Source organism: Acipenser ruthenus, chromosome 40, assembly GCF_902713425.1.
Source record: "Acipenser ruthenus chromosome 40, fAciRut3.2 maternal haplotype, whole genome shotgun sequence".
In the NCBI taxonomy this organism is placed as follows: Eukaryota; Metazoa; Chordata; class Actinopteri; order Acipenseriformes; family Acipenseridae; genus Acipenser; species Acipenser ruthenus.
This window is the reverse complement of record NC_081228.1, coordinates 5,068,347-5,092,648: the sequence shown is the minus strand read 5'-3', so window position 1 is coordinate 5,092,648 and position 24,302 is coordinate 5,068,347.

Genomic DNA, 24,302 nt, shown 5'->3' with positions numbered 1-24,302 from the left:
AAGTAGCTACTATGTAAATACACAGTAATTAGAGACACTTAGGGGCTGATGTAAGGATATGCGCAGTGCAAACAATTGCGACTGCAAAATCCAAATTGCATTGCTACCAGGCAACTATTTCTCATTATATTTGTCTTATTTATCTATTTTTTTTCTGCAGACTATTAAGGGCATGACATTGGCTGCTTTACAGGAGATCTGACAACTTAACCTGACTCTGCCACATGGCCTGTCTGTTATCTTCATAACGGCATCTTTATTTGAGCCATAACAGATGACCCAGCCCAAAATGAAATATTTCCTAACCATCTGAATCGGTACCACAAAGCTATTAGTAATGCAATAGTGCGTTTACTACACTGCTGTTGCTATAAAGGTAGCCTCCTGAAATGCTGAATATATTTAATAGCTTCGGGAGTTCGTGAAAACCATTTTAGCAAATGCAATGAGTTTTGTCAGCTAGTCAGCATATTAAGAATTTGCCTATTACTACATATTAAATTGACTTATAAGCAAACATTAATATGATGTTTGTTATTCTATATGCTGGAAACTATCAAAGCGGTATATTGGTGGACTAAATTGAAATACATCACCAAGAACTTCACAACACTCAATCAGAGGTAAAACTACTCGGAAAACATGCTAAGAAAATGTTATTTAAAGCTATTAAAGTGGCGAGCATTCTTGTGCTGCCAGTTCAAATCAAGCTATAAACCAAACAAGTTAGCAGCAACCACAGTAAGAGACTTTTCTAAGGTACGTCTCCATCCTTAATGGTTTGTGACTGAGGATCGAACCTGGGTTCTTAGGTTGAGAGACAGGCATGCAGTCTACAACAAGCGAGCCAGATTGTGCAACTACTCAGAAACATCAACAGCAATGGTAACCCTTCTTAATCACAGAGATGTGGGCTTTACTTGTTGAGCCATTTTTAATGAGACAATATGTTAACATTATTGCGTTTGACATATAACTGTATTTCCCTGGAAGTGGTTAGGCAAACCGGTACTAGTAAAAAATATGCATTTTATACAGGTAAGCAAAAAAAAAATCATTTAAATCAGCGAAAATCAATGGTGCTGGGAAATGCAGCTGATGCTGGGAGTTTAACATCAGACTCCAAGTCTGTGATTTTGTGTTGACAAACGCCAGAAGGCATTTACAGCAGCTCCTTTGATTCTCTGACTATCCTTGACACACATAACAGTTGCATGAAGAGACAAGTGAAAACATTAAACTTAACAGAATAAAAAATGACAGAAAATGAGCTTTGCCGTTAAGAGGGCTGTAAAACCATGATGTTGTGATTAGACATTCTTTAAAACAGAGGATTCTTAGGATGGAAAGCGAGATCCTGAGCCACACCTATCCTATCAATCCCCTTGAATAAATCTTACCCCTTAACAATGCTGTCGTCTTTCTTATTGAATAGACTGCTGCCCAATAAATACCCAGCGATACTGAACTACCGCACAGGGTGTAACATTGTACCTGGTAGTATAAACATCTTTTATTTCTGCAGCATTATTATTTTTTATTATCTCGAATTGAAATGCTAAATTGTGCAGAATAGATTATGTTGTAGTGGTCACAATACTCAGTTCAACAGAAAAAATGAGCACTGGTTATAGTCTTACCTAAGTGCACTCTATTGTGTCCATCACTGCATTAACACACTTCAAAATACATGTACCAGTACATTAACTGCACAGCATAGTACTGTCAAGTTTACAAAAGTGAGTTATGTGGCTGTCTGTGAAGAATAAGGACACAGAAACTTAAATTGCATTTACTGTACTATAAAACAGTCAGCATCAAGTTCTACTAAAGCTGAGCTGAAATCACGGTCTACCAAAAGGTGAAAGGCTTCATTTTCTCATTGGCAGCCCACTGAACCATTCATTTCCCTTCCCCAAATACAGCTCATTATAGAGCACTCCACAGTCTCACAGTGAAGAATACAGTGAACATTAGCAGGGACTGCAGTGAGCTAGCTCAAAGAACCAGGTCTCAGTAGTCAGATTTGTGATGGCTGGAAGTTTAATTAATTATTTTCTACTGATAGACAAAGGCAGACACAGGCATCGTTCTGAAGAGATAAATTACCTGCTCCTTGACATCACACTAAAACAGGTGGTTCAGGCAGTGGTTTGCTTGCTTGTTCTGGTTTCTGCAATTATGGCCTTTGTCGGTTAATGAAATAGACACTTTTCCCTAAAAAAGCGTTTCATCAAAGCAATCAGCTTTCCATGACGGTAATACCGTTCCTAAGCACCATTGATCTTGCATGAAATAAGGGCCAATACAAACCCCCCCCCCAAAAAAAAACAGAACATATATCATGCAAAAATATTTACACATTAAGTACATTGTAACTATGCATAAAGACAATGTAATTATGTGTAAGTACACAGGCACTGAAAATGTGCATTTGACAAATCAAAGCAGAATTTACTCACTCTACAGTATGTCCATGCTCAAGTTTGTTTATGACCTGCTGCAATGAAACAGTCAGAAATAACAGGGGGTGCATTTGAGAGCTGTATTGAAATGTTTACTATCTTCAGGTGAGAACCGGAGACCGAGTGCAGGCAGGTTGAGGTTGAGGTTGAGTTAGTTGTCTTCTAAAGGACATTATGCTACCGTACTTTTCATGGATGATCAGTCTACAATAGTTACCAGCTGGTTATGACAGATGTCATAAAAACCGTAGCCATCTGATGCATTCTGCTGGTAAAACAGGAGCCAGTGACAGGAATGAATTTCAACAACCTTTAAATTAGAAAGGTCCATATGTGAGGTTGCCTTTAGCTGTACGGTCGACTCATTGCAGTCGGTTCTCATCAGAGGGCTGGCAGCCTGTTTAGACAGTGTCAGCGTAATGGGAAAACATCTGCCCTAAGCTGCGTCGGCAAAACTGTGGATTCGTGTCTTTTATGATGACAGAGCAATGGGCTAGAAAATACAATCCCTTTCTTATTAACCAGATGGGTGCACAGACTCTCAACACAGCTCCAGGTTTAAATAACCTACATTTTCAATTAGGTTTGCATATCACACGCCAGTGTCATTAGGAATAATGAGATGGTGGCAAGCAGCACATTTCACAGCGAGCGTTTTCAGGAAAAGGAAGTCTAGCTGACTTCTGGTTAGTTTCAAACCATAACCAACTAGGGTTGGTTCATTCCCTTACCCTTCCATATTTACCAAAGAAAAGCATGTGTGATATCGGTATGGAATGTGAACCATCTTGTGATGACATAGTACAGGCTGCTGTGTGATACAGGTATCCACTTAACGGGAGTTCACAGTGGGTGCTCACAAGCGGTTTTGCCATGACATGGGTTTACTGGCTGCTCTGAACTTGAGTGGATGGGAATCTGCTAAATTCCAGAATACAGTAGATCCTTATATTGAGCCAACTGGAAAGTCTTTGTAAATTAGCTGTGTTAAATACAAGCAGATTTTCACTCAAGCGGGTCAGAGTGGCCAGTAAGCCACAAGTAGCCACTCTGACCTCTTACAAAAAAAAATCAGCTTGTATCGTAGAGCATCCTATGCAATATTCTATATGATTATTATTATTATTATTTGAAATCTGCTGGGAAACATTGATACTTTTCCCAACAAAATACCTTGTGTTAGAGTTTGGCTGTCTTACCTTGGCTCAGTTACTATGGAAACTTGGCTCTGAAGGATTGCTATGACAACACAAGGGAGAAAATATGTTCATGGAGAATAATTTTGAATTAGTGCTATAGAAAAGGCTTTTTTTTCCTGAAAGGCTTTTTTTTTTAAAAACTGGAAAGTTATATTACCAACACAAAACAACTTACCAGTAGATGCAGAAGCATTTACAGTTTCTGAATAGTTTATTTCTAGTTTACCATTTAAAAATGTTTTGGTTGATTCTAACCGAATCCGGGACTTAACAATACAGTATGCTGATTACATATCAATACAGGTTTTTACATGCATCACATGTTATTTCATTGATTTTCTGTAGTTGTATTGCCTTCTCCCACACACAAACATGAACACTCAAACAAAATTCTAAACAAACATGGCAAGCCATCTCAAAGCTCTTCTACGAAATAAGAGTGATAGAAACTCAAATGTTTCTATAAAAAAAAATTCAACAAGACGTACATATACTGAGCTTAACAGTAATGTGTCCTGTGGCACATTTTTAAAAGTAGAAACTATTTCTAGTTCCTGTGTATGCACATGCATATATTAATAAAAAAAAGACACCTGAGCTTTTTGCATACACTTTTTGTTTGGTAATATTTGTTAATATCTATATATATATATATATAGGGCAGATATATATAATTTTACACTATTCTGTCATGGATTTCCTCGAAAAAAATCTGTTTTATTTTTGGAATATCTACTTAGCAAACATAGGACTGAAGCTAAATAGATAGCGAAACGATTCCCAGATGAGAAAAATCAGTTGTAACTGATTGCATCAGGCCTGCTGGGGATGTCTTCTCATGCACAGTGCCATTAATCTCAGAAACATTGGGATTAGACAGTCAAGTCAAAGAAGGCTCCTTAAGCAGGTCCCTCAGGTAATGGGTATTAATTCTCAGTGCCACATGATATTCTTTAGACCCGAAGATTAGTTTCATGGAGGGTTGCTTTTGATTTTAAATCACGGAATCTTGCTGCCGTGAAATCGCTCAGAAGACGAAACCATGTCAATTTAAGGCTTCAGTGAAATGATGCACCCAGGATGCTAGATTTCCATAATAATGCTAAACTTCTTCCAGAGCACAATTTTATCAACACTTTTTAAAGCCGCTGTCAATAACTGTATAAAAACGATGTCCGATAGCCTCACAGATTGATGGGATTTAATTGATTTGTCCGGTATTGACCATTAATGTCAAAAACATGTATCAGTAGCTTAGGAACCCATATTATCATTTCAGCAGCCAGAGGATAAGTATACATATATATATATATATATATATATATATATAACACTGTATTGCAATCTATGTGACTCATGCACAGGCCCACCGAGAGGGCGGGGAGGCCAGGGATATTTCCCTGGGGCCCGCTGCCCTGAAGGGGGCCCCGGAGAAAGCAAAACAATACATAACAAAAATTCTGGTCAATCAATACTGAACATTTCAACATTATTAAAAAAAAAAAAAAAAACGTAGCAGGACCGATTGCATTTGCGTCACCACCATGTTAAAAAACAAAAAAAAGGTAAAGGTTGCTCTACACTGCTTAGTAGGCTCCTGTACACTGAACCGATGTGCTCGGGCAGGGACGTTTGTACCCTGCACAAGTTTACCATAGTTTAAGCAGTGGAAGCGCTGTCAAAATACTATTCATTTATTTGAAATTCAATATCTGAAATACATAGTGAGAATCGTTGGGTGTGTGTTTATTATTTCTAACTATGAATACAACTGGGCATATGCTGAATAAGTTGTTTGTCAGTTTTAATGTTATTTCTCTGTTTTGTACTGTAGCGAAGCTTGGACTCCAGGAAGGAGGGTGAGTGCTGTGTATTATTTGGATATTATTTGGACATTATTTGGGTTGAATTGAACCTTGGCAAGAGATGGTTGTTTGTGCATAATTTTAAAATTCATGAATAGGGTTAAATGCATCTAATGCTTATAGGATTATTTGGCTTTTGAAAATGTTAAGTTCCGTAAAACAGAATAATAATTTAAGACAAATCAGCAAAGAAAACACAAACGAAAGTAATGTGGACTATACTGCTACAGAACCTTCCATTATGCATACACATATTACAGTTGTAATTTCCTTTCAAAACGATAGGCTACAGCATTATAAACACAGTGAGATACTGTATGCAATTGTAAAAAATAAAAAATAAACATATATTGCAATCTGTCATGATTTAACTGTATGATTCCATCTATGATCCATGAAGCTGCCATTTAGTTTGATCAGCAGGTGATTGCAATACTACACACATGGGGACGAGGGGACAGGAGGCACTAACCAGTCCTTTCCCCTGGGCCCGTCAAGTCCCTTGGAAATGTGTTTAGACGAGATGACAAATGAAGAAGCAGCAGTAATCAGACAGTGATAAGGACCGAGTGGTAACCTGGATACGGCTGAAGTGTGCTTGTTGCTGATTTATACAGGCTTGTTTTTAATAAGACACTCGAATACCCGCAGTTCTGGAGGTGGTCTTCAAGGTTTCAGAGCGGGTTAAGGCAAAGAACAGAATGTACGAAAAAAAAGCTTTTAAGAGATGGAGAATAGATGTTTAAAATACACTCAATTGGATTAACAAAGAAGGCGTGTGAAGTGTGTTTAATATAGTGCATACCAACACCGTACAATGGGCTGAGCTATCTTCAAAGAGCAAGGTTCAATAATGCACTGTTTAAAAACATCATATAACCCAGGCGTTTAAACATAACCTTGGTCACACAAGTAGTGTGTTTTTGCTGTTGATCTTTGTCATTTAGGTATTTTCTCTCATTTGAAGGCCTGAGTTTCCAGCTAAAGCACTGTAAGTTAATTTGCTGTGATACAGGGCAATGCCTGAGCTTTAAACTTGAATTCTGCTTCTATTGTGCAGAATTTACTGCAGGAAGATTTTGAGTTTAGGTAGGGGGTCCCATTGCTGCAGCTCAGGAAATTGACTTTTACAGTAGCAGGATAAATTAGTTTCAAATGCATAATCACAATAATAATAATAATAATAATAATAATAATAAAAATAATAATAATAATAATAATAATAATAATAGTAACCAAAATATTAATATGATCACATCCTGATTATTAAAGGGTTAAATGCATAGCACGATACTATGATACCAAGGGGCTATGTCAAAACCAACAGCAGCAACATGATAACTACAGTAAAGAATCAACTTTTAAAGCTTCTCAGGGGCATTAGATACACTTTTCCATTTTACACGTTTGTGTTCATCCACGGCTAAGACTGTCTCGTCTAATTCATCCCAGAAATCCATTCTCTCTTCATGAAGTCCGAGTGAGTCCACTGCATAAGCATTTGCAAGATGGAATGCAGGCAATAACCTAAAGCCAAGGAGCAAATGATCTAGAACTGATGTGACAGGCTTCCTATCAGCATATGCAGCCAAAAGCATTGCTTCTAGTATGAGCTGTGAACCAGAAATAATGTTCTTCTGTTCAAAATTAGAAGCCCAGCGGAAAACACAGAGCTGCACTTTACAGCGCATTAACCCTAATGGAAATTCTTATATTCCACATAGGCAGCTACCTAAAGCAAACAGGATTTTCAAATATTTGTCACTCAATTACATGCTCACCGGATGAGGATTTCTAGTAATCTACAAATGTCCTTAAATATTTCATGGCTTTCAGTATAAGGGTTCAGATTCAAGCAGTGTTTTACTCTTCAAGTGGGTTAATCCAGTGTCTATCTGTCTGTGCTATAATGATTTAACCAGGCTGATTTACAGTAAGACACCCTGCAATATTCATCAGATACTGGAGATCGCTGTAGACTTTTTAAGCACGCTGGGGACGTGTCATCTTACTTAATAAAGTGCTATAAAAAATAATGAAAGGAACATTGCAAATCAAGAACAGATTTTGTTAACACTTTACATCTGTAACTGCTGTGCAATTACACAAAAGTTACTTAGTTAATACATGTGTACTTACATATAATTACAATTTTATTATGCAGTTTTCGCATGATATAACCCTAATTCTAAACCTAAATCTAAACCTAACCCTAACTGTAAACTCCTTTTCTGATACAATTGTGTACTTACATATACCGTGCAAAAAATATAGTATAAAACTACTGATAAACAGGTAGCCCTTTACATGAGGTGTCCCTCACTGCAATGTAATTATAGCATAGTAATGCATGGTTATGCTGTTACAATGCACCAGCATTCTAGTGTCTGTAATTAGACTGAACTTTACATAAGGGGTGTCTCCCCCCCAACACAATTTCTCTGCAAATGATACGTTCATATTTAAAAAGGCAGTCAAGAAAACGAAATTCCCATTACAATAAAAAGCATGCACGATGTACAGTAACTTTAAAGTGCCTCAACCATATTCATAATATACTACAACATACGATGATGCGCTTGCTTTGTGACTGGATTAAGATATATGTGTGTTGCTGTTAAAACAACGTGCATCATTTCTGTAGGAATATCATTTGCTGGTTTACCGTCTGCATTGCTCCCAGTGCTTCCTTGCAGCATGTTCGCCATACAAAAAAGATGTGTGATCTTCTCATTTGTATTGATTTCAATGCATGGACATTTCCCAGTGCTTGCTGTATTTATGCCATAAGGGAACACGGTGTTACCAACAGATGTCTATTGTTACCTTGTCATGTAAGAAGTGCAGCTACTTTGCTCATCAATGTTTCAAATATGTTCTTATTAGTTTTACTGTGAAGCCCCAAGGTAGGTAATGCATACGTGTATTTGTACCTTGTTCTGCTTTTAGTGAACAATAAATCTTAGAAAATAATGGAATTCTTCTGGTATTATGAAATACAGCACTGTCAAACAAAAGACATATTGTACTGTAAACCAGCGCCTTATTATTATTATTATTATTATTATTATTATTATTATTATTATTATTATATATATATATAAATATATATATATATATATATATATATATATATATATATATATATATATATATATATACACTGTGTGTATATATATATATATATATATATATATATATATTTTATATTCTTGAAAAAACTGTTACAGAATTTGAAGCTCGTAAATCATACCAGAGTGCTTGATGGTTAGTGTAACAGGGGTGTTCTGTTACTGTGTGGGTATCCGCTGAGATTTGGGTTTGACGTTGAAACTCAGCTCGGGCATCCAGTTTTTATTTATTTTCAGGCAGTTGCAGTGTTGGTGGCTGCCACTAGGGTACCAGCAATGGTAGCCTTAGTGCGGGAGGATATATACAAGGCAGTACATGAATAACAAAATACAAAAACAACTAAGAAACAAAAGGTGGCCAAGCTTGGGCCGAGCACTACTCCCACTAAAAGGGAGGTCCCGCTTCAGGAACCTTCACTCTGCATAAACTCAATAAACTTTTGGTAGGATTGAAAATCCCCTAAAATAATCCTTACCTATTGTCCTAAGGATCCTGGTTAAACACTCAGTGGTTCTTAACTCACCCTGGTTCCACATGCTAGTCGTGAGGGTTTCGTCCTTCACCTCCAGGCTTGCAAAAGAAAGAACAAACACAAGAAGCACAGACAAAGAACAACAAGCAGGTGAGCAGGGTTAATTGATTGTCAATTCTTCAGTTGAGACTTGGCCACCTGCATTGGGTTTAAATTAGGCAGGCAGGGAGGTGTAAACTTGCACCCTTGCCATCCAGCACAAACTTTGTTTTTACAAAACTTGCACATTTTTTTTACAAACCAAACCAAAACTATATTTTATTTATAAGCCCAACACAAATATATTATTTACCGGGGCAGCCCTCAGCCCTGCCACAGTTAGCATAAAGGGAATAGGTGGGGCAGTGCAACAATGTGTCATCTTAACCTTTGTATGGGGGATCATTTTTACACAGTTTGCGTCTATAAAAGCTTTCATTTATGAAGTTGTGAACTAAGATTCTGGAGCTTAAACAGGATAGCTGCCCTCCCCTTCTAGACGAAGCCAAAAAGCAGGTGGAGGCCGAGGAGGAGGAGCAGCGAACTCCGGCACAGAGCAACGGACGTAATGGATTGAGGGTAAGAGATAAATCCTGTTATTGCCGAACGATTTGTTCAGAGTATTTAAAGCGTCTAAAAGTGAGTTAAAAGTGAGTTTCCTGCCTGAACCACCGCTTTGCTTAATTAATATATACACACACACACATTGTTACCCCAGAAGTGCACTGCTTTTTCTAATAGAGGTGTGTGTTCGGGCTTGTCCGGCTGTGTCTTGAAGATTCATTGAATACTGCAGGTCATATAGCGACATGTATTTTCTGAATGAATAAACCCAGCAGACTGTTTCTGAGTCAGGGGTTCCCCCTGTCAAACTGGCTATGATTGGTTCCATGATGCAGTGCTCCTGCAGGTTGGTATGGAAGAGGAAGCTAGTAATGCAAGTGTATACTAGTAACAGGTTGCTATGCAAACTAATCAGCAGAAACTACATTACGGGATACACAATGGTTTTAGGTGACCAAGAATAACCAGTGAGTGAGTGGAAGACACTGTGTATACCATGTGCAATTAACCATTGACTTATGAAGACAGATTTCATTTAGCTTGACAGATTGAGGTTGTTGTGGCGAGATCCTAAGTGAAGCTTGGCAAAGCTGCTTTCGTGATGTCACTGCTACAAGCTGGACATGGGAATATGAAAACACAAATACGCTTTGGAGCACACCCATGTGTAGAATAAAGGCCTTTCGTGTTGTTTTGCTCCACAATTGATGAGAAGCTAAAATTGCCTGGAAAATAATGAGATCTCCAGACCCTTCTGGAGGGGACAGGCTGTTTCAATGAAAATGCTACAACAACACAGCACCACAGCAAAAGACATCTTTTAATTATGAGACACGGGGAACTGGAAACCATTTTCTCGGTTAAACCGCCTAATATACGGAACGTAGAGGAGAGGCTTAATGCCAATTATTTCTGAAGTACATATGTGTTGCAAACAGATTATCTTTGATGATTTCAGCCGTCTTTTGACAAGTCAAGCATCAAACCCTAACTGCGAGAGGACCTGCTCTTTAAAATAATGCCAAAATGGTAATTACATTAGGGTGCAGTTCACATTGCCACAGTTTGTGCTAAACAACAATTAGTGGAAGCCAGACACCTCTGACACTACAGACAAACACTAATTAAATTAGCTGGTAGACGGCAGAATGTAAGAAGGAGGCTGGTTCTTAGTTCAGAAAGCTAGGGCTAGATTCTACAAATTAGCACGTGATGTATTTAGTTATTCTTCCTGTAAGTAAAATACACCAATTGCAATCCTAAAATGAAGAGGAAACAGTTTAGGATGACTTACTAGCCCCTAAATGAATTAAGATTAATTGGTTTGAGGGGAAAAAACAAGCTGCGTTCTAAAGATGTGCTCCAGGTATAACCAGATCTTTTGCTGTTGTTTTTAGTACTGTTAAGATACCAAGTACAGTGAGCAGTAGCACATTTAATGTACCTGTATATAAGTATTACAAAAAAATAAAGGCAGTCATAAACCAATAAAGGTTTATTTTAACGTATCCTTTACCCATATTAAAGCACCTGGATATGCATCAGTATAAAGACAATTTGTATATATTCGAACATTACGCATAAATGTACATAATGTTTCAGTGTCACACTGACCAAGGACAGAGAATATTGCATTAGCAATAACTGTAATCCATTCTTACTGTAAAGCATCTTCTCTAACCTTAACTGAGCTCTATGGATCTGACATGGGTGCAGCTCAAGCCTCAATGCAGACTGCCTGCACGCCACGAAGGAACGACATTTTTCAGCTTATCTAGCCTGCTTATTGGGGAGGTTAATCTGTATAGACTGCTGCGCTTTTAAAGAAATCGGAAATCTAGGGCTCAAAACTGCTTGAGATACAATCACATCAGCTGCTTTAGTGGATTAGAGTTTTCTTTTCTCTCCTCCTGCTGCTGCTGCTTCCCCTCTCGCTCCCAGGACCATGAGAGACGGATATTTTTCATTCTCAATTATCTCCCGCCTTGTCAGTGTCAGTCAATGGGGGAGTGGGAGAGTACAGAAATGCAAAAGGTGTCAACAGATTTGTTGCCGGATCCTCTGGGCCTGGCACGATTAATTCCTATTTCTTTATTGTATCCAAGGTGTTGTTCTCCGCTTAGAGTGACTCACAGTGCAAACAAACAGCAATCAATCCTGCACCACTGCCAAGAGGGACAGCATGGAGTCAAAGTGTGTCACTAATATAAATTACTGTTATTTCAAAATATAATGTCTTTTCTCATTGCTGTGTACCAATCTGTAGCAAGTATGCACACACATTAAGTGCCTCTAATTACTCTTTAAGTACACTATACAGTAATAACATAGTAATTACACACACCATGCTGTATTGTGTAGTTACAGTGACATGACTATATTGTGACATGTGTAATTACAATGAAGTAATCAAAACAAACTAGGATGACATATTTTAACAGAATATCTTGTTTCTAGGTGTTGTAAAATGGCACAATAATTTGGTAACACTTTACATTAAGTGTCTCTAATTACTGTGTATTTACAAAGTAGTTACTTAGCAATGTGTAAATCTTTTTGCACGATATAACCCTAACCCTTTTCTGAGAGAATTGTTTGCTTACATAAATCGTGTTACAGGTGTTACTAGTCACTCTGCTTTGTTTGGGGCTGCTTGAGTTTGCAGTAGTCATAACCCCCCCATGCGATATCTCGGAGGTTCGAAAGCCTATATAATGTTATGCACTCTCAAGAGTCATTGTAATGCCACTGGTATAATGTAGTGCAGCAGGCCTAAATGGAAATTGGATTGGAAATTATGCAATATGTATTGACATGGAACACATCTTATGAGATTCTCAAATTTGTCAAGTGTTTCCAAACTAAATATACCAAGCAGGGTTTCTGTAGTGAGGCCACTCAGTATTTCATGTCACCATGTAAAATATGCATCTAATCTTCATTAATCTTCACAAGCAATCAATATCCCTGCAGAGCTGCACTGCCGCCATTGTATATCTCAGCATCACTCCAGTCTGCCATAATGGGGTTGCTTTGCTAGCAGGGTTAATCTGTAATTTGCCCCATTAAGTGTGTCAGACTAAACTCTGTGATTTTAAACGTGCAGCTTAAAAAGCGTTTGGCTGAAATGTAATGACGAGACTGAAAAGCACTAATTGCAGAAAGGTGCAATTCATGAATTCACACTATGCCGGAGAGCTACAGTATTTGCCTGATGATGGAGGGCTAGTGCTACTTTAGATAGACTGGTACCTGTGGAGGTTTTTGTTTGTGATGAATATATAAGAGAAATATAATGCACTAATAAAATGTACGAGCCGCTGGTTATAGTTCAATGGAGCGTCTCGCTGTGTAATACAATAACACGACAGAATCAACACAGAATACTTCATATCTTATTACTCAGTAAAGTTTCAAATATCAATAATCATAATCACAGTAACTTGTGAGTGCGTCAAACTCCATAACACGAACCACCACCTCTAGAGGCGGGGTTAGATCTAGATGTTACACATAGCCCAAACATACCAATGGATCATTATGGTTCACTATAGAATATGCAGTATATAATAAGACCTAAATGCCCAGAAATATTTGTGCAATACAAAACTTAAAATCTAAAGCACAACAACAATAGTAAATGTGCATCATTTTTTTTTGGTTTTGTTTTTTGCGTGGTTTGTTCAGATCTTGCAAACCAACACTTTTATTTCTAACAGGACAGGTTCCCCCGAGTCCTAAATGTAAGGAAAGAAACTAAGGAAATGAAGTTAGGAACATTCTGTATTATGCTATTTCCTATCTTAAATTAAGATAGGAAAATAAGTTAGGAGAGCATTTTCTGTAATATCAACTCTCCTAAACTTGTAGTTAGGACATTCTATCTCTGAAGATAAGATAGGAATGTCACTTAGGATGCTTTTGTAATACGGCCCCTGGAAAGCAATTCTATTTCACACCCTCAAACAGAGGGTACTAACAAGGATGCATGTTTAACAAAATGAACCAAAGGGGATGGTGCAGAGCACTCCATTTAGACACCATTGTTTGATGGTAATAGTAGCAGTCGAATTAGTAATATTTTACACAGCCATCAATTTTTATGGAGGTATTTGCATGAACATAGACTGTATTGTGCCCTTTCAGAAAAACACCATTGTGATGCTGAAACGCAGAGGCCACAGTATTATCAGCAATGACCACACAATGGCTATTGCACAGTATTATCAGCAATGGCCACACAATGGCTATTGCACAGTATTATCAGCAATGACCACACAATGGATATTGCAGAACTGTCCTGATACAGCTGGACTCTGATACTGTTATTACACTGGATCACCTACCGCTGAGACACCAAAAGTACAATATGTGAAAATACTCAAATGTTTCCACTGCTTTTACTCACTTACTGTGTAGAGACATCGCTGAGCTCTGTTCTAATTTAATTGAATCAGTCTCCGTTTGAGAACAAGGATGGTTACATCAACATCGGTTTTCTATCTGCAGAAGAGCTGGAATTAAGTGGTTGAGTAAAGAACTGCAGCTGCAGAAGACAAGCCCAGGTGTTGCACCCTCATCTAGGTCTTACACAGAGCTGAGCGGCAGCTCTTCACACCTGATTGCTGTGCTGGGCAGAGTGGCAGAGTTACGCAGCGTGTGGCCAGTAGCTGCAGCATGGAGCACTCTTCATGTATAAGGCCTGATTGGGTCTAACAAATGAATGGTGATATTCTCATGCCCCGATAGGTTCCTGTAGAATAAACTGGCTGGGAGTATTAATGAACCTTCCAAGGCTGTTCTTCTACCTCACTGCACTGAGAGCACCGTCTTTCTCTCATTGTTAACTGGCATAAAAAAAGAAACCAGACTGCTGCTTCTGCTTTTCAAAGAAACACACAATCATTTCTTGCTGTGGAGAGAGGGAAGCTTTAGTAGTTATTAATACAGTTCAATGGCACCATGGGTATAACAGTGCAAAGGGCTAATTCTGTGCGTATGGCTACTTGTAAAATTGATATATCTCACCTGCCTCCTGTTAAGAATTGCTTTTTTAGCGTGGTTATGCACAATACATTTCAAACGTGAGCACACAAAAATACTATTGTGGGCTCACGTTTATACATGTTGTTACAACATGTTATATCATGTTCTATTACACCATCATTAATGCTTTTGGTAACACTTTAGTTAGATATCCGTAATAAGTAGTTATGTACAATCTATAAAAATGTTATTATATTATTGCATTACATTCTGTCTATAATATGTTCAAAGGTCACTTATAGTGTTGCCATGCATTTTACAGATTGTAAAATATTTTTGTCACCTTGCTTTCCAAAGTCACTGTTGAAATGAATCCCTAGGTATGTAAATGGAAGAGACATTTGTGTGTCGCAGGGTTAATAATGCACTTTCACTGAGGCGTCTATAGAGTAAAATACAGAGCGTGCACCAGAGCCGACAATGAAAGCAGCCTTTCACTGCACTCTACACTGTACATGCCAGGCAGCAGACCCTTGCTTGTGTTTAGAGTGTAGCTACATTTCCCCGACAGCACCAAGGCACTGTTCCATAATTCACAATCTGCACGCTTGTTCTAGGTTATAAAAGGTATTATTAGAGAATGTCTGCCAGCTGGGTCTGGTATCTGTTTTCAAGAAACATTTTCTGATAAAGGTTCAGTGCCCTGGGATACAGAGACGCCTCATCAACAACATCCTCTCTCTCTCTCTCTCTCTCTCTCTCTCTCTCTCTCTCTCTCTCTCTCTCTCTCACTCACTCCCTCACTCTCTTGCTATCCCGCCCACTCCCTCTTTTCTTCCTTTATATATCATATTTTTTGTATGCAATTGAATGTACAGGTATAATAAGTGCACTTGTGTACTTGAAACATAATGATACTGTATCTTGCCTGGAAAATAACTGTTAAATGCCTATTGTTAATGTATGAAATTCCATCATTATAATCACAGAAATATATGTGTAGTCCATGCAGTGAATGTTCTTTCGCACAAGGCAAATTGTTTGTCAAGAGAATCTGAGTGATTCCAAAAGTTCCAAGTCCACAGCTTGGAACACTTGTTAGCCAATGAGATTGATCCCTGAATTCTTGCCATTCTAAAAATGCTAATGATATCTGCTCGGCAACTTCCATAATTTATTTTGACCGCTAAAGTGTACAGTGGTGCTGGAGGCAACAACAGTAAATTCTATCCTCTAATCCAACCTCCAAATCCCCTAAAATAGATTCTGTCTGTATAATTACGTGCACAGCAGTGGGCAAGTAAATATTTGAAAGGTCTGTGTTGTGTACCATAGACAAGCACTGGAATAACTGGCTTCCGCAGAACACATAGTAAAACACACTGTGAAGCTTGAATCAGCATGTAATGATGTCTACAGGGTCACCATATTCACAAGCAGCAATGGCAAATCTTCCGTCTAGAGTATGATTAATATTCTCTCCCGTTATCCGTGCCAAGCCTTCATTCAAATTGCAAAGCTTCTCCGCCTGCGCTTCTTATTTTAAATATATTTACTACATTATTGGATTGTGAATAAATAACCAGCCTCATGCTCCCGGAGATAGTGCCTTTTCTTAACGCTCTGCGAAAGAGTTACATGGTTTGACAATTCTGTCTGTGTGAGGTTAATCTATGGGAATAAACAGTGACAAAACAATTTTGAGTGTTAAATGAATAGCAAATCCTTGTCTCTGATTATTCTCACTCAAGCCCAACAGTAAGACTAGTTATCTCTGAAAAATACTGGCATTGCACCAGCAGCGTAGACAGTATTATAATATTGAGACAGCAACCCCTGAACTTTGTTTCCTTGGCAACACTAAGTGAATAAAGATGCAAATGAATTAGCTGGTGTTAACAGAGGAGCAGCAGCAGGTTATTAATGTCTGTTGTGCTTCATTTGCAGAAACTCGCCATCTTATGCCTTCTGCCTTAAACATTTGTAGATAAATAGATTGTGAGGAGTATATTAGTCTTCCATTAAAAACCACTTATGATAAATCAGCATTAAGGGTTTATCGAAATTCCAGTACATCTTGTCTTGCACAATTGTAAAGTAAAAAAAAGTAAAAAACAAAACAAAAACTTGTACATGTTTAATAGTAGTTCTGGACTACAATATCAATGTGTGTGATGTATAATGAGCTAATGCATTGTTTGTAATGAGTCTCTTATTTATAAGAGCACCATTTTGCACAGTTTGGGCAGGGCTTTGTTTTTTAAATCACTCATGTAATTAGAGACACCCTACACACAGCAGATTAACCTATATGCGTCTGTATCATGGGCTAAAGACTGCGTGCATCGGGGATCACCTGCCCTAACAGAGAAGTTACCTGCCAAACAGATTCAGTCAATTGCATGAATTTAATCATGATGTTGATGACCACCTGTTACAGTAGAAAGCTTTGGTAGGGTTTTAGATTACAGGACATGAATAGCCATGTAATTACTGTGTAATAACTTGGCGATTGCTAAAGGGTCCTGTTAAACAGTAACTACTGTGTACTGTGAACAAAATGCTGTTACTTGATGCATGCACATGGTAACACCAACACACAGACCATTTCCAGATAATTACATACTAATTCCACCCATAATTACCAGGTAAGAACATGATTGACATGTTATTATTATGCTAATACACAGCATGTATGTCCTGCAATCCTAAATGCTTCTGACACTTTAACAAACCAACCTGGTTCTTAAAGATCAGTATATTTCACTTCACATCATTGAGTCGAGAAATAAATATGCATATACTGATGTTACACAATGAGGAGAGAAGTATAAATGTCAAAGCTGAGGTTAGACAAAACGCTTAGATGAAATAGGAATGTACATTTGTTTCTGTAAAGTCTGTGCAGGTTTGTACATTTTATTCAACTTACTTTTACTGAAGTGGGACATTGCAGCTTTATGGTCTAAAAATGTGCTAAAAACCTTTGAAAAGATGGCCTTGAATTATGATTCTTTTTTTTTCTCAGGTTCATAAAAACATCTCAGCTTCGCTCCACATATATCAAAGCATCAATGCTTTCAAATGAAAACAGTATTCCTTCCAAGAGTGGAGGACAGTATTTAAAGCAGGTAAAAATGCAATATGAAGCTCCATTAAAAAAATATAGCATTTTTAAAAGCCGTTTACCTACTACAGATATTGCAATTCTCACCCTCTCGATTGAAGTTTAAGATTTCTCTTTTGGTTCTCTTGAGCTTCTTGTACAGTAAAACAGTCTCCCTCTGCACTTTGCTAGTGAAGTCTGTTTCTTGTACATAATACCCTGTGCTGTAGAAAGACTGTGTATAAAATGGTCCCATATTTAATGCATATAGAAAGTACACGCATCTTCTTATCTAACTGCACATGTTTTAGGGTTTATACATATGCAAACATCTGTATGACTGGGCAATTATGACAGCAAAAGTTAATTCGAACCCAATCCACGTGATGCACTCAGAGGTAGTGTGTAATGGGATTGTTGTTAGATTTTCAATGCTGAAACCAGGGTAACATAATTCTAGTAGCATTTCATTGTGCTCTTACTGTGCAACACATTTCAGTATTACAACACTCTTAGTTAATGCAGAGAATGCAGACCTGCAGAATACAGGGTGGGACCACAAATACATTGTACTTCAGTGACACAGTAGAAATAGTAATCATGGTCCGATAACACTAATTATTATTATTATTATTATTATTATTATTATTATTATTATTATTATTATTATTATTATTATTATTATTATTATTATTATACACTATTAGTATTACATATTATTCTTTGAAAACATATTGTATATAAATCTATAACACAAATTGCGGCTTTGTCTTTTTATCCCATAAAATACATTAATTGGTGTTAATGAATTTATAATAATGCATATCATAATAAATGGAGTGAGTTTGAATATGTGAAGTGATTGGGTACCAGGATGCTTTTTGGAAATTGTGCTTAGGGCAACTCGTGTTTGTATTTTGATTGTATTGATTAATATGGATAATAGAATTGTTAACTCTGCACTGAAACGGATGGTGACACTTTAAGTGTCTCTAATCACTCTGTATTTACATAGTAGTTACTTAGTACATACATGTGTACTTACACATAATTACACTGTTATTATGCATAGTTACAATGGACTTAATGTGTAATTGTTTTTTGCACAATATAACCCTTTTCTGATACAACTGTGTACTTACATATATCGTGCAAAAAGATTTACAAATTAAGTGACTGTGCATAATAACATTGCAATTATGTGTATTTACTAAGTAACTGCTATGTAAATACACAGTATATTTAATGTGTCAATATAATATACTTATACTTAATGTGTCATTTTTTTGCATGATTACATGTAACTACTATGTAAATACTAAAAAGTGTTACCTAACAGATAATGCTTGCATTTGACTCTCTGACTGTGAGCCAAGCCTTTCACACAAAAAAACTATGATATATATATATATATATATATATATATATATATATATATATATATATATAGATATATATATATATATATATATATATATATATATATATTACAGAACAACAGAGTTTGATCCATGTCTCACACAGCCAGGGGCACAATCAAGCTTTTATAATAGTGTACCGTGTATCAGTCTCTATCTATTTATCGTTTCCATTGATTTCTTTTTTTTTTTTTTACTGGTTTGGAGATGGTCACCCTGCTCTTTAAAAGACTGATGGCCATCAACATGTCAGTCTCTGTCTTGTGGTGAAATCGATTTAATGATGCATCTCTTGTTAAATACCCCTGGGTTACCCATAAGGACACTGTTTGCGACTAATAATACAAGTATGATACGAGAAGGACACCCAGAAAATGGTAAAGCCTGTCGTTTCGTCCTGATTGTTTCATTATTATCTTACATAGTGCAGTTAAAAAATGAAGAGGTACAACTTGGGTTTGGGCATCAGTGGTTATATAAAATGTATGAACATGTTATGAGGAAAGCAGTTCACACTTATAAATTATGGTAAGAAATATTATCATTGAATGGAAATACATGTTTTTTTTCTATAGTATAAGTTGTAGATATCTGATGCTTGCTGAACAATTTCAGCAGACCATTTTTATTACATTATAAACTATATGCAGTTCTTAATAACCATAACAAAGACAATATTTCTTAATGTAATGATAAGTCGTGAATTGTTAATAAATGCCCCTTAAAATAAAGCATGGTCGCAAAGGGTTACCTGCAAATTGAAAGGGTTGCTGTAATAAAATCTTCTGAATAGTAAGATACAGCTGGCTGTAGGCCCGCCAGTTGCATTATGCATAGTTTAACAGTTCAGTGTGCTGAATAAGACTCTGACTTTCCGAACACTTCTAAGACTTTAACACATTGTCATACTATCTGTCCCAGATCTGTCGGGACGGTTTTTGAAGGTGCTGAAAAAATGATTCTCATCTCACGCTGTGAAATCAGGTTTTTAAAATTCAGCTCTCGTTATGTTTGGATGCTTGTCATGTTCAGGGGTTTTGAAGTGCAAGACGGATATTTCAGTTCCAGGCTCAGAGGTTACTAAACCTTGTCAGATCTGACCAGCTTGCTCCCTTTCCTGATCTGCAGCACTGCCTGCAATGCACGGTTGCTTTTGTGACTGGAATAGGCATAACCACACTCAGAGGTGTCTTAATGACTTTGGAGGTTGCTGGACACAGTATGAATTGGGGCCCCCTACCATATTACATTTTTGATCAATGTACATATGGGAGGACGTACTGGCTATCGCTCCCCAGTTTTCAAATCAAAATTATGTCACAGTTCTTGACATGCAATTTATATCTTAAGACGGTTCCTTATAATAAGAATTAGTAAATCTCTTCCTTTGAGATTGTCTTTAATTGTTTACACATCACTGCTGGTCCCCTTTCCCGCTGGGGGCCCTGGGCATGTACCCAGTTTGCCCATGCCTTAAGACATCACTGACCACAATGACAATGCCTACATGTACCCATCGATCCAGAGGGGTCAAGGACTGGTTTGAAGAACAAGGTGGAGACTTCACACACCTCAACTGAGGCCTTATGGGACAAAGTTCAACTGTCTTCAGGAAAAGGCAACCCCCATGCTACAGCGCTGTCTTCATACTGATATTGTAAACTGAAATCCGAAATACTCTGTGACATCTCACATGTTAACAAGCAACTTGGTACGGGTAAAATAAAACAGCAGGTTTATCTTAACTGATGTATTTTTCTTGTTGATTGTTGATTAGACTCACTGTCTATTCTTGTCTGTTTCACTCATCAAATACTGGTAACTTCTTTAACACTCTGGTGTACCTAGTGGACTTGAAGGTTAGACACAGGAGGGATTTCAACTTCTCCATCTCAAATAAAGGTCACCAGGATGAGATAAATCAAACAGTGTGAATCTGAAGAAGAAGAAGAAGAAGAAGAAGAAGAAGAAGAAGAAGAAGAAGAAGAAGAAGAAGAAGAAGAAGAAGAAGAAGAATACATTCGTTAACTTTGATATTTCATACCCATACCAATTTGCTCTTGAAGGAACTTTGACATAAACATCACTAAGTATGTTCAGCATTTCTCATTGGGAATTAGTGGGGAATAGCAACTGGACCAGCCACAGGAAATAACAAAGACTGCGTACCAATGGTTTGAGTAATAATAGGCTCTCCTTTGGTCATGACCATCGTTCTTACTTATGATATTTGTGTTTCAAACGAAATCTCACAGATTCTGAAATGGATTCAGGAGATGGTACGGTGAATACCAATATTGAAAGAAACATCAAGAAAATGATAACTGATTGAGGTGGAGGAAAGGACACAAGGAGAACAGCTGGAGTCCTCAAGCATGCTTCTTCATAAATACCAGCAATCCTCCTCTCCAAGGACACACAGTGTATCAAAGTGGATATCTTCAATAGCAGCTCCCACCCTTTATTCTTAAAAGGCGTTGAATCGATGTCAAAAGCTGAAGTCACCTGAGATGGTCAGCACAGGTCCACAGTGAAGGGCTGTAGCAATGGATGGGCTTCAGCGAGTTACAGGAAAATAATTCCATCTAGGGTTTCTGTGACGTCATAAATTACGAGACCGAATTTCAAGTAATTTATAAACTGTCACAGAAACCCAAGATGGAACTGTTTTCCTGTAACTCACTGAAGAGGCCCATCTGTTATTTTTTATAATACATAGATATCCTTGTGATGCTAATATTAAAGAAGACAAGGTTTAGCAGTATAGTTTTTTTTAAAGTAGTGTTTCAGTGCTGTACAGATGTTCTATGTCATTAACCGTTAGTGCTTCAGCTTTATTTGGATGATTGCCTTTACCTTGTTTTAATTTTCCGTTCCTCTCCAGTTTCTCTGAGATACAAATGTACCAGCTTTATATCATTTTTTTTAACATATTCTCATTTTGAATATCATTAATGAACATTTCTGTACTGTTGGTGTTGTTCAGTGATTGAAAACGAGACATGTTGTTTTTGAATTGAAAGTGATGGTCTCGAGGAGTCGAATGGGTCAAAGTTCAAGTATATTTTCCTCTAGAGGAATTATCACTTTTTGATGTCACTACTGTGGTATTATGGGGACAGCAGTATTGATAATGAAACACGTCTAGTTCTGCATCTGGTATTGACATTTTCAGTCCCTGTCTGCAGTGATGCATCAAAGACCAGTTGTTTGTTCCACATTGGCTTGAAAATTGACTTCCGGTGTTCCACTGTCTTTGACACCTCCACAAGCACAAATTCCAACAGCAGGGTGTTCAATTATTTACATTACCAAGTTTCAAGGCCTATTTGTTTTCTTTTTTTTCTTCTCACAGATTGGTGCGGGTTCTGTGTCAAAGATTCTTCTTTCTGTACAATTCTGAAGAGACCATAATATTGTCTATCAAAGTCTAAACGAAATACAAGCAAACAGGAAAAACAGCAGTTAAACAGCAGGTGTTGTTAAATTAAGAACAGGTAACTGTATAGTATACTGTAGATACAACAAACTCAATTTCAGTTATAGCCTTCCACAGCCATTACAGTCCATTTCTAAGAAGAAAATCAGGGTCACGTATGCATAAAATGTTAACTAAGCTTTGGCATCCACAATTAAAGATGGTTTCCCGTTACAAAACACTGTCTAACCTAATTTTAACATTTGACTAAATAACAGTATTGAAATAAATTGTGAGTTTAGTCAATTATAGCATTGCAAAGCATGTCCTTTCATTAATATCAATGGTCAGCTGACATTATAGCCATGCCAGTCTTAAACCAGTTAACTGGACTATTAAAGAAAACAGACTAAGCATATAAAATGCAAAAATCTTGCTATACTGTATATTATTAAGTCTGTACAAAACAGCAGTAAAAATAAAAGTTCCTGTGATATAAAGCCAGTGAAATTGTCTCCTTTCTTTATCGTCTGCATAAGAAAACAGTCAATATCCTAAGCTTGGTGACTTTGTCAAGGAAGTCCTTGAATGTGACTAATTGCTGCAAGAGTCCTGGTTGATAACAGGAGGCAAGACTGAATGGAAGGCACTGTAGAAACCAATCGATTTGCACTTCTCACCCGCACTCTAATCAATAATGCACATAAAAAGATAAACCACCCATCTGTGTATTCTCCTCTGACTGTCTTCTGAAATAAAATACTAAATCATATTACTGGTCTTTTTATGCTCCCTTGTGGTCTGACAGGATCCCCTTTCCTGCACAGAGCTTTGGAATAGTTTCAGGCAGCATCTGGTTTCAATAGTAAAATAGGACGTGCTGGATTCAGCTGACAATGTGTTCCATGAGGGGCCTAGAGCACATTAAATAGCTTCTCCAGAAACGTAAATGTATTTGGGGAATGCTCGCTCCTCATGACAACCGAGGACACTTCATTCAGGAGTAGATATATCCTGTCTTGTAATGTAGCAGGATTTAAATTTAAAATGTTTCTTTTTGTTGCTTGTTTTAAAATGAAAGAGCCCAAGAAATACAGTATTTATCTTTCTTCCATCTGTCTTTTGCTGAAACATGGAATCGTAAGTCACACAAAATTGTTTTTCAATTTCTTTGAGGAGATTTGCTGCAAAACTGCCATGCAGGGATTAAAATACAACTGAAAGCGAATATTTAAGCAATTCCAAAAGTCACAACATCTGCAGCCTCACAGCAACCACAGAAATACGGAAGACAACGTCTATCGAAATGCCCAAAGCAAATTAAAAAGAGACTGGGGATAGTGACATGGATAATTGTATTGAACTGAAAGGCATTGCCTGCCTGCCTTGTGTCCACTAACCTAAAGCCAAGGAAGAATTCACTAATTCACTAATACGGTATTATTGCAGATTTCGAGTTTGTGCACAATTCTAATGAAAAACACATTTGTCAGTAATTGCTCTTTCAAGATAATCATTCCACGGCTTGCATGGTTAAACACATTTTCCACTAATGGTTTCTTAGAAACGCACATGCTTGATGTGTTACCTGTATTTAGAGACAGAATGATAACTGTTTAAAGGCTTTAAGATTATAGG